General features: G+C 45.5%; 1 protein-coding gene across 1 annotated transcript in view; it reads right to left on the bottom strand.

Annotated features, from left to right (window-relative positions):
• The window catches only part of cntnap2a (contactin associated protein 2a), a 206423-nt gene that overhangs the window by 113336 nt on the left and 80587 nt on the right, over positions 1 to 12500 (bottom strand).

The raw sequence follows: 12500 nt of genomic DNA, 5'->3' as shown, positions 1-12500 counted from the left end.
GTAAGTAGGTAACCGAGAGCAAACCAGTGGACGGCAATATGCTGGCCCAGATAAGGGCCAGCTCCGGCAGAGCAGCGGAGGGAGAGAGAGAGAAACAGAGAGAGAGAGAGAGAGAGAGAGAGAGAGAGATCCAGGCAATGAAAGAGAGAAAGAGATGAGAGAAAGTTAGATGAGAGAGAGAGAGGAAGCAGAAGAGTTGAGAGGGGAGGGGCGACCTCAGAGTTCTGGCAGGGAGCTCTTGAGCAACCAGAGTATGTTCCCCTCAGGACATTCTATATGCAGAGGAGAAGATGGTCATGAGTTCAATCTGAAGCTCACTGTTGTTGTGATGAGAGAGGGGGAGAGAGAGAGAGAGAAAGAGAGAAAGAGAGAAAGAGAGAAAGAGAGCGAGAGCGAGAGCGAGAGAGAGAGAACCACAGTACACAGTTTTATTCATTGTTTTTTTTCATGTTAATTTTTTTTAAATATTTACTCAATACATTTATTTAATGTGGCCCACTGCACACCTTTACACTCGGCAGTGTCTTTACAAGGGCTCCCTCGAGAAGACAAACACACACAAGTCAAATGTCTTGGTGCCGCTTGGTTACTGTCGCGCTACTGATTTCTATCGGGTAATAATTCCCACTTTAAGTGGTCGTGGGTTAATCGTCTTGTTCATGGACCACGCGGCATTGATTTATTGGAAAGGGATAACCTACCGCTCGCAAACTTGGTTGCAGCTTTTTCTTACACCAGGTGAGCAACAGGTTAATCAGCAGGCTGAAACCAGCTTTTCTGTTTCAATAACCACTTTTATTCCCCGTTCACCCACTTAACCTCGAAAGACTGGATCCAGAATGGCCGCACTATTGCCTTGGTTACGCAGGAAGCATAGATGACGTCAATGCATAGCTTTCTAGGCAAACAGGGAACCCTTGACATTTTGCTATGAAGCGAATCAGTCTCAGGCCATTTATACCAGCAGAGTCACATTATAGTAAGAAGTAACTCGAGAAGTTACATTCCATTCAACCGTCAGTAATTCAGCAAAGGGAAATGTATGTGATTAGCACAATGCAAATGCCCTCCCATTGCTTCCTATTGCATATTATTGTGCAAGAATGAGGGACAGGGTGCGATGGTTTGGGGGGGGGGGGTAGGGGGGGTAGGGTGGTTAACTCACTTGCTAGTATGAAGTACCGGCCGGAACAAGTTCATTGGCTAATCAAAGACAGCAGCACGCACGTACGCACAGACACGCACACCCACGGCAGAACATTTCCTCTTCTCTCTTTGTCTGTCAAGCAACGTCCTCTACCTGTCCGCGTCAAAGTACAAAGGAAACAGAGAGGGAGGACGAGAAGGAAACGTGGACTCTCCCCCCCCCCCCCCCCCCCTAGAGCCCTTTCCATCCCCCCTCCCCCACACCCCTTTTCCTCCCTACTCTTGTCGCCACCAGCCACCTCTATTCTTTCGACAAAAAAAGGATTGTTAATTCTTCTTCGTCTGTTCCTTCCTGCTCCATTGTGTCCGTAGAGCGCCTTTCTCCCGCACTTATCTCGGTTCAGCTCACTGAACACAGCGGCTCAATTTTTATGAATTTTCACAGGGAAGTGTCACCGTGCAGGAAGGGATTTGAGGAGGAGGGGGGTGTGTGTGTGTGTGTGTGTGTGTGTGTGTGTGTGTGTGTGTGTGTGTGTGTGTGTGTGTGTGTGTGTGTGTGTGTGTGTGTGTGTGTGTGTGTGTGTGTGTGTGTGTGTAGGTGTAGGTGTGTGTGAGGGTGGGCTGGGAGGCGGGAAAGGGGAGGGCAGGAGGCTAGAGAGGATGACGATGATGATGATGATGATGATGATGTTGACGAGGAGGAGTGGAACGGTGGATTGCCGAGCGGCTCGGAAAGTGGTCGGAGCACTGGGCCGTTGAATTTCCTTCTCCCCGCAAAGCCGGTACATTAACCGACCGCCGAGTCAGTAATTGTATGTGTGCGTGTCTGTCAGGGTGCGAGTGAGAAATGTTTAGCAACTTAAGAGCTTAGCTATGTTGAAGTGTTTGGTTAATCAAAACATTGCGAGGCAATTAGTGCCAGCGATGGGACACGAGTTGGCAAAAGCGATATAAGAACTTATTTAAGTGTGCTGGCTCTTTTTGAGAGAAAAGGTACAGAAGGAGAGATGCAGAGTTATGCACACCCAATTATAGTCTTACAAAGTCTTAAAACGAATCACACTATATATACATATATATACACACACATCTATATAGATATATAGATATAGATGTATAATGAATGACTTTGGGGTGGTCAAATTAACTTTGTCTTTTTGCTGATTTTTTAACATGTTACAAAACTAGTGCTCCGTCCTCCAATCTGTAACCTTGACAACGTGCTGCTCCGCCTTGGATAGTGTATCTCTATTGAGAGTTTGTGTGTGTGTCTGTGTGTGTGTGTGTGTGTGTGGGGGGGGGGCTGAATTCCAAAAGAGCCAGCCTTGCCAGAGGTCAGACAGAAAATAAAGCAGAGGTTGCTGGCAGCAGTCGGGATGGAGATGGAGGGACTGGTGGCGGTGGCATCGCTGGCCTACAGTCAGAGGAGCTCAGGGCTCTGAGGTGCCACTGTCATTCAAAGACAACAAGCCAATCACTCCATCACAGCTGCACAGCACACACTGGCTAGGACCTCATACGCACATAGGGACACACACACACACACACACACACACACACACACACACCCACACTGACACCCACACAGAGTTTTGTTGCATGCCATTTGTGCCAGAAGTTTTATGCACAAGTTTACATACATGTTTAGTACACACAGAGAATAACATGGTGGAATGAAGATTGAAATGTGGCAAACTCTGCCATCATGACACGCACGCCCAACAACCCCCCCCACCACACACACACACAAACACACAGACATTCCCCCCACCCACATACACACACCCTTCATCTTCCTCTTTCACATCCAAGCTATTCATTGGATTGCCAGGATGCTCATGTCGGGTGTTTCTCCAGTGTGCATGGTTGCGTGTGATTTTTGCGTGCGACTGCATGCTGTGCAATGCAAGGATGTGTGGTTTGCCCATCTGTTTCTGCAGGAAAGGTTTTGTATGGTCTTGTGTGCATGAGTATTTGTGTGCGTGTAAGTGTGTGTGTGTGTGTGTGTGTGTGTGTGTGTGTGTGTGTGTGTGTGTGTGTGTGTGTGTGTGTGTGTGTGTGTGTGTGTGTGTGTGTGTGTGTGTGTGTGTGTGTGGTTTGACAGCAACAGACAGGCCTTTCAAGAGCACAGATCTCCAGATACCAATGGCACTAAGCAACAAGCAGAAAGCTATTTCCTGGGGTTTTCTTGAAGATCCTTTGTCAGTTCTGGCTAGAGTCAAAGCTATTGTGTTTATTCTTGTGTGTGTGTGTGTGTGTGTGTGTGTGTGTGTGTGTGTGTGTGTGTGTGTGTGTGTGTGTGTGTGTGTGTGTGTGTGTGTGTGTGTGTGTGTGTGTGTGTGTGTGTGTGTGTGTGTGTGTGTGTGTGTCTCTGTCAGTGATTTTGTGGTTGAATGAGTGTGTGTGTGTGTGTGTGTGTGTGTGTGTGTGTACGTGTGTCTGGGTCAGCGATGTTGTGGTTGAATAAGTGTGTGTGTGTGTGTGTGTGTGTCTGTATGGGTGTTCATGTGTCTGTGATGTTGTGGTTGAATGAGTGTGTCTGTGTGTGTGCATAGGTCATTGTCAGTGATGTGCTGGTTTAATGAATTAATCTGTGTGTGTGTGTGTGTGTGTGTGTGTGTGTGTGTGTGTGTGTGTGTGTGTGTGTGTGTGTGTGTGTGTGTGTGTGTGTGCGCGCGCGTGCATTCGTGCATGTGTGTGTGTGTGCGTGTGTGTGTGAATGGGAACGTGTTTGTGAGTTTTTGGCATGTGTGCATGTGCGCTTGTCTGTTTTTTTTCTGGGGGTTTTCATGGTAGCGAGGGAAATCAATCCGGCCCGGTCTGGTTCTTTGTTTTGGGCACACCAAGTGTGCCCAAGAATACATAGAGAGACAAAGGAGGGATTTGTGTTTTTCTATGGACCCTGTGGATGAATGTTCCCGTGCATGCATGTCATTCCAGGCTGTATTCCTCCTTGTTTAGCATGAGAGAAACCAGCTTTCAAGGTGGTTGCAAAATTATCGAGTATAGATTTCTTGAATTTGACTTCTGAGGAATTTCCCCTGTGCTCCATCGATGTTTAAAGTATGACAGCCTAACACTTTTGACATCGTAATAAAGCGTCTATCGGTGATGTACAACCCTCCACAGGGCCTATTTTCTGATATGTGTAATATTGTACTTAATAACACGGGTCTTCTCTATGCCGTGGAACTCTCCGTTCTCTTGCATGGGCTCTTCACAACTTCCGGTGGTGAATTATATTTGATAATTGACAGCAACAGACAGGCCAGAATTATATCTGATAATTCACCATTGCTAAGTATAATTGGCCGCTGTCAAGGAAAACAAAGGATTTTTTGCCTCTAATGACGTCTTTGGTATCACTCCGCAAGTAGTCCGGTACCTTGTCAACCCCAGTGTCTTCGGTTGCTGAGCGACGTCAACGTCTTTGGCAGACTATTTCTCTGCTGATCAACACTACGAATGCTGGTAACAAAAAAAAATGAAGAAGACACACCATGTGAAGTTATTTTTTCGTTTTGGCAAGTGTAATAAGCGGAGTAATGTATAGAATGTCGCCGGTCATTGTCAAAAATAAGCCCCTTCAGGGAGAAGCAAGACATCTCGGCTGCGCGTCGGTGTCCTGTTCGCCCTGTCAGGGCTTATTTTCCCGATAATGACCGGCGTTCTATACATTATCCCTTACTTATTGTGACTTGCAATTTATCACTGGCTGTCGCTTCAGGCGAACACACATTCTGTCACAGGCTATTTCCCTACGTTACCCAGAATTACTTTCTCTACCGCCTCTCAACATCAGGAGGCATCATTCTGTCAATTGGACGTAGATATATTTAATACATAAATCAAATGTATTAAAAGGATATGTATAACAGGCTTATTATAATTGAGAAAGGTACAAATATAAAGTAATCACACGGGCAATCAAATTCTATTTTTCAGTGCTCGATTTGGATTTTTTTTTATTCCCTTTCTGGGAAGATTATTAAAACATATTTAGAAAACTAACAAAAGACGAAAAAAACATTATTTCATGGTGTTTCACCTTTAGCTGATATTCATTAGAGAGAACAAAACAATGCTGGGCTAGTGTTTTTACTTCAACACCCTCCACTTCTCGCTTCTTCACGTCCCGTGTGATGAATGACATTCCCCGCGACCGCCCCCCCAAGAGTGAGAGATACACCTTCGCAAAGGAGCGACAGAAATAAAGATATGGCGGTTGGAGTTAGGGGTGAGAGGGAGGCAGAAAGAGACAGAGAGATAGAATCGGTTTTATGTGTTCACCGCTTAGGCTGAGGACATTTGGCACCCTCTCTCTTCCTTAAACTCACTAGGATCGCCGCTGAAGGGGAGAAATCAGTATCCTCAGCACTAGAAACACACCAATGCGCGCGCACACACACACAATCACACATGGCTGCCCGATCGACAAGGCGCCTGATCAAGGGTGAACACAACACAACGCAACACGCAGCTCCCCATGTAGCTGTAAATGTGTAATTTGTTTATTGGGGGCTTGGTACGCTCCTTAAGTCATTAAGACTTACAGGATTGTGTGCGTCAAGCCTTTTTACCCCATGTTTGTTCACAGGCCAACACTTACAGCACACGAGCAAGCAACGACCACAAGCCTGAACAGAGAGACACAAAGCTCTTCGTGTGAACCGAGCCGGCCAGAAAAGGCTTCCCAGTTTGAGAGGCGCTTTAATCTGCAAAGTCACACCTAAGGTGGCACCCCTCTGACCTTTTTATTGCCGGGTCATAGAGGGAATAGAGTTTTTTTTGTGTGTCCGACTGAAAGGCGGCCAAGTGTTGCGTCATTAATGGGGACCGTACATCCAGAGTTGCCATCCGGACAGATTTTCTTGACTTTTCCACCGGTTATCTGAATAGAATGAATGTAACTTGGTTCCTGGAATCCTAATGCCCGGTCATCATAGGATTTGGGTGGGCGGGTTCGTTCCAGCAAAATGACTTTTGAATATCCTGCCAAGTCCAATTTTACCCACTGAAAATTTTTCTAGCATAGAATCTATCATTCCAAACTCACCCAGAAAGGAGCAGGGTGTTTTGTTTAAATATGTTTTTGCACTGATATGGTCATGTACAGAAGTAATATGATCATCTCTATTTCGTATATATTCATTATGTATACAGGTTCATTGAGTGACAACCAGGATTTTTACAGGTATAAGTCAACTTAAATATAATTGGTAATGACACAAATACAACCTATTAGGGCCCTGTTAGGTTCATTCTGAACGACAAAAGCTAAGATAGCTGAGATAGCTTAGCAGATCTTTGTACGTGTTTGCTTGGTGCAAAGCAGCAACACTTGAACATAATCCTAACGTAATGTGTATGCCTCATAACAAAACACCATCCAACTTTTGATTACATTTCATAGGTCTCATAGGTTGTTCAAATCAGCAAATAGATTTGACTTGTTTGTTTTGTCTTCCAAGATATTTTGAATCTTTTCCTTTTCTTGGAAACCAGCAGACAATATGAAGGTCATTTCAGAGAAAATTCCGGGTACTTCAGCCGTCTTCCCTCTCTGCTGAGATCTCACGCACTGTCAAACACGAGAAGGAAATTTAACAGCAGTGTCATTAAAATTCCACGGTAGCCATTTTTGCTGTGCCACAAGACACTTTCTCTTTCCAGCGGGAGCTGGGAAAGTGGCCTGTATATTTAAATTCCCTGTGTCCTTCTTTCTCATTACTCCTATCAGTGACTTTCAATTTCCATGCCCCTCTTATCTGTAATGGAGTCAGCTGACATTAACAAACAACCACGTTGGAGTGTTTTCAAGTCACACCGCACCCCGGAACAGATTTGAAGGTAAAATTGTGAATTTAGATCAATTTACAAGCAACGAAGAGAAGTGTAAAAAAAATCTAAGTGAAAACTGAAGGTACATCTATGATCACTAGGGATCTGGGAGATATTGGAATATAATGAAATGCATTTTCTAACCGAATTGGGGAAGCTCAGCCAGGGAACATTATTCTAGGTGTTGGAGGTAAGAGTTCTTTCCTTAACCATTTTGGGATTTGGGAGTTCGACAAAAGCAAGCGGGTCTTGAGAGAGAATATAATATAATATGATAAAATGTTCATTCCCATGGAAATAAATAAGTAACATATACTCACTGTATCCAAGCATTAAAAAATGAATGCCTGCATTTCTTGTGCTAATTTAATGATAGTCAGAACAAATCCCAATGAAGCATCTTTGACTTTGATATATACATGGCATATACAAGCAGTCATTTTTTTCACTTTCATAATCAAATATTCCGTGCTTCACATTCTAGAACACATATGGGGTCTTCTCTGGATGGTTTCTTTCTAAAGTCAGTGGCTCCTGCACAGCCCTACATTATTTACCTTTCTTCAGGGGCCAAAGAACATGATTGGCTATACCAACATTTCATCACCGCAGAGGAAGCTAACAATGGGGATCTGTAGCTTGTTCCAGAGAGAGAGGGAGAGGGGGGGAGAGAAAGAGAGAGAGAGAGAGAGAGAGAGAGAGAGAGAGAGAGAGAGAGAGAGAGAGAGAGAGAGAGAGAATGAGAGAGAGAATTAGAGAGGGGGGAGGGGACTTAGAGCGATATGTAAAGCCAGTATTCTTCGACGGGGAAATGTCAACGGTGTTACTGTGAACACACGCATAGGTCACTGCAGGTTAAGGAAAAGAAAATAAGAAATGTAAAGCTATCTTTGCTCTGCTTTGATTAATGCGCAGTAGATAAAAGCGGTGAGCGCAGTGTGCACGTAACCTCACAGGTCAGAAGGACAATGGCAGCACAGCTCTGTCACATATGCACACACGTGTTCAGAAATGTCAACCTCAGAGGGAAATGAGATGGAATTGAAAGAGAGAGAGACAGAGAGACACACACACACACACACACACACACACACACACACACACACACACACACACACACACACACACACACAGAGGGAGAAAAAGATAAACAAATAGAGTTTGCTTAAACACGCAATGTATCACATTTCAATTCGATTCGGTTATTTAATTGATTTGCCAGATCTGTAGTACCATCATCGGCACTTCAATAATCTACCTGGGTCGATCGAGGGCGTATCAAACCGTTGTGGTTTGATCTTTTCATCCAGTGCTGCCACTCTTTGTCATTTCTTGACAAAGAGGACGGCACAATAGTCTCTCCCACAGCTATTGAAAGCGAATATCCAACTTTCCCAACCCCAAAATGTCTCCGGGATTCAATGGAGCCAGGGCCTGTTCCACAAGCAGAAGCCCATTTGATCTGGAACAACCAGTCTGGGGAAGCGTCGAGGCTTTGCGCATGAATCCCCACTGTAAATAGCTGGCAGGCATTTTGTTTGCTGTGCTCTTTCCTCTCTTTGACGGCAGTGTCCTTGACGTAGCCTTTGGATCCGTCACAGTGGATGGGGGGGGACTCAACACAATATCGGCGTGCGCTGCCGGCGGAGGCCACAGGGCACTCTTTTGAGGGACGGAACGAAGAAAAGAGCACCGATAAGAAGGGGAGAGAGCGCAGACACACATCACAGAGCATGGAGGAGCGGCATTAGCTTAGCATTCAGGCTGTGTCAAAATGGTATTAGCGGTGGCTTTGCACCACTTGTCTCCGTGTATAAATATGCAGAAGAAAGCGGTCACGGGTGGAGACGGGGAATGAGTTAAGCCGCGGAGGGATTAAGCGGGAGCAATATGTGAACCAGAAGAAGATCCCTTCTCTCTGATTTGACTGGGGAGTGGGTTCGGGTGGGGTTGTATATTTTTGCTGGTGGCGGAAGACACGCAAGGATTGTGATGACACACATTAACAACATTGTTTTCTGATGTTATTTGATTTTGACTGTTGTTTTTGAATGTTGTGCTGTTATAGTGTTCCTGGCTGAGATGGTTGACGAGGGGGTGAGCATGTTTTATGATTTGGTTAAGGAAAACCATTACTGTAAGGATTGCATTCAGTAGACACCCACACTACTTTCAGCCATCCTTGGCTCTGCTCCCTACGCAAACAAAATGCAAACAAACAATAACATCAGCCATTTTCACCGTAGGCGTTGACCCAAAGGTGGCGCACTCACGGCGTACTGCACACCACCTGTCCATTTCTTCATTTTGTTCTTCTGTGGTATTTCAGGTTTGGAGAATTGTATTCACATGAGTCATTTTTGTGTAAAAACTGACTAGCACAGACAAAGCGACAAACAAAGAAACACTACAGCGAATGACAAAACATTACTGCCTTTGAGGGAATTGGGAATTGAACAGGCACTGGAAGAAAGAATATTTTTATAATGCAGGGAAATAAAGATGGGAAAAATTGCTGACGTTTGATAGGCTGCCTCGTCATATACTCGCCTTATGTTCACTGCCTGTGAACTAATTGACCGTGAAAGGCTGCAAGTAAATATGCCCAAGAGATTACTTAAAGTAGCAATCTATCGACAAAATGAAAGCCCACTTTTACTGCCTTTGAATCTCTCTCCATCTCTCCATCTCCCCATCTCTCTCACCCCTATTTCTTTCCTCTCTTTCTCTCCCTTGGACGCCCATTCAGATTTAGATGCCTCTTGGGACACAGTTATGGTTCATATGTTAATTAATTGATGATTAAAACATCCATACCCATTACACACCCACAGAAAGATACAAACATACACACATGCACGCCCACACACACATTACTGACCCTGTAACAGTTACACAGTCACATAACAGTCACACACGAAAACAGCCTACGCATCCACAGACAGATACAAACATACACACCTAGTCACATTATTGCCCCTCAGACAGTTACGCATACACACACATTCTTGCACACAAGAGCATACACTCCCACACACACACACACACACACACACACACACACACACACACACACACACACACACACACACACACACACACACACACACACACACACACACACACACACACACACACAGGGCAGCTGTCCCTGTGAGTGACAGTGTGTCCCACATTCCCTTCCTGATCTTTATTTCTGTGTCCCATCGTTCATTCACTGTAATACTCTGGGATGCTGCACAGGCTCGGAGCTCTGCTCACATGACGTTGTGTCTGTGTCAACGGGCAACGTGATCACATCTCACACACACACACACACACACACACACACACACTTAAATTACACACACACACACACACACACACACAATTACACGTACCCACACACTCTCTCTCTCTCTCTCTAGTCCTCGTTACCTACACCAAGTTGAGCCAGTCTAGTCCTGACAGCTGTTCTATGAGGGTCACTCTGGAGAGGATTGTGTGTGTGTGTGTGTGTGTGTGTGTGTGTGTGTGTGTGTGTGTGTGTGTGTGTGTGTGTGTGTGTGTGTGTGCGTGCGTGCGTGTGCGTGCATGTGTCCTGTTTTTTTTCTCTTTTTCCTTCATATACCTCTGATAACAAAATCCCAGGACTCGCCCGTCTGTTTGCGTGGAGCCATACATCCTGATATTTACTAGATTCCTGATAAATAAGTTATGCCCACCGCTTCATGAATAACTCATAAGACCAACACTGTCACATTGATAATATATCAATGGATGTTATTTACATGGAAATGTGAGGGTCATGCGTAAGTTACATACAGTTCAAAGAAAAGAGGCGGAAAACACAAATAAGTCATGAGCCCAATTAATAAAAAAGAAAAATGTTTTGCGTCAATGAAATTTCCGAAGCCTTCTCTGTATTCGACCCAAACACGGATCAACCAAACTAGTCAACCAACGTCCTCTCCTGCTAGCACGCCCTCAGGCTGGGATAATTAAACGCTTACCAGAAAGAACTGTTAGCACTGAGCGTCCAAATGACTCGAAAAAAGTCATTCCCGAACACAACTAATGCACACACAGGCACACACACATGTACGAGCACATACGTTTGCACACCCACACATAAACATACTGACAACTACGTGTCCGAACACACACACACATGTAAGCACACACACACAAGTACCCACAAACAAACACACATGCGTACGTCCACACACAAACACACATGCATGTGCAGGTGCGCAATCACACACACACACACACACACCTATAATTACAAACCAAAATATATTGAATTATTTCCCAATTCTTACGGTTCCCTGCCGTTCTGTTGACAAAACACCACAACAGAGTGCAGGGAAATCGTTCTCAAATTGCATAGAGTCTGGACCGCCTGATACCGCTGGCTGATTGGCTGGGGATATACCCCACCTGTTTCCTGAGCTCTAAACCAGACTAATTAAATAGACAGCCAGCTCTAGAGGGCTAAACTACTGAGAATGAAGGAAAATATGTAAATAAACATCCTAATAACTCGCGTATGCAAAGAGTGGAATGAAGGAATGTTTTTGTGTGTTGCAGTGTTCTGGTGTGTGTGTGTGTGTGTGTGTGTGTGTGTGTGTGTGTGTGTGTGTGTGTGTGTGTGTGTGTGTGTGTGTGTGTGTGTGTCTTTTAGAGAGAAAGAGAGAGAGAGAGAGAGAGAGAGAGAGAGAGAGAGAGAGAGAGAGAGAGAGAGAGAGACGGAGCGAGGCAGAGAGAAAGCCAGAGAGAGAAGGGAGCGAGAGAGAGAGGCTGAGAGAGAGAGAGAGAGAGAGAGAGAGAGAGAGAGAGAGAGAGAGAGAGAGAGAGAGAGGAGACGGAGCGAGGCAGAGAGAAAGCCAGAGAGAGAAGGGAGCGAGAGAGAGAGGCTGAGAGAGAGAGAGAGAGAGAGAGAGAGAGAGAGAGAGAGAGAGAGAGAGAGAGAGAGAGAGGGAGAGGGAGAGAGAGAGAGAGAGAGAGGGAGAGGGAGAGAGAGAGGGAGAGAGAGAGAGAGAGAGACGGAGCGAGGCAGAGAGAGAAGGGAGCGAGAGAGAGAGGCAGAGAGAGAGAGAGGCAGAGAGAGAGAGAGAGAGAGAGAGAGAGAGAGAGAGAGAGAGAGAGAGGGAGAGGGAGAGAGAGAGAGACGGAGCGAGGCAGAGAGAGAAGGGAGCGAGAGAGAGAGGCAGAGAGAGAGAGAGAAAGTGAGAGAGCGAAGACAGACTAGTGGTGCATAACGCCAGGTGCATGATTTATCCATGCACGCTCCGCAGGCTGTAGAACTAAATTAGTCCTCACCATCGAGACGCGCACGCTTCACCATTCATTTACCTGACGAAGCCACAGTCTAGCAGCCCCGCACTCCTGGGGTGCACATGCACACACATACACACACACACACAAACCAGGATACTACAATACACACAAACACACACGGGCGTGCACACAACCACACACACAGAAGGACATTTGAATACACACAAACTCTCACACGGGCACGCACAGGA

The sequence above is a fragment of the Gadus macrocephalus genome, chromosome 23, assembly GCF_031168955.1.
Source record: "Gadus macrocephalus chromosome 23, ASM3116895v1".
NCBI lineage: Eukaryota > Metazoa > Chordata > Actinopteri > Gadiformes > Gadidae > Gadus > Gadus macrocephalus.
The sequence above is the reverse complement of the archived record's forward strand: the minus strand, read 5'-3'. Positions and strand labels throughout refer to the sequence as shown.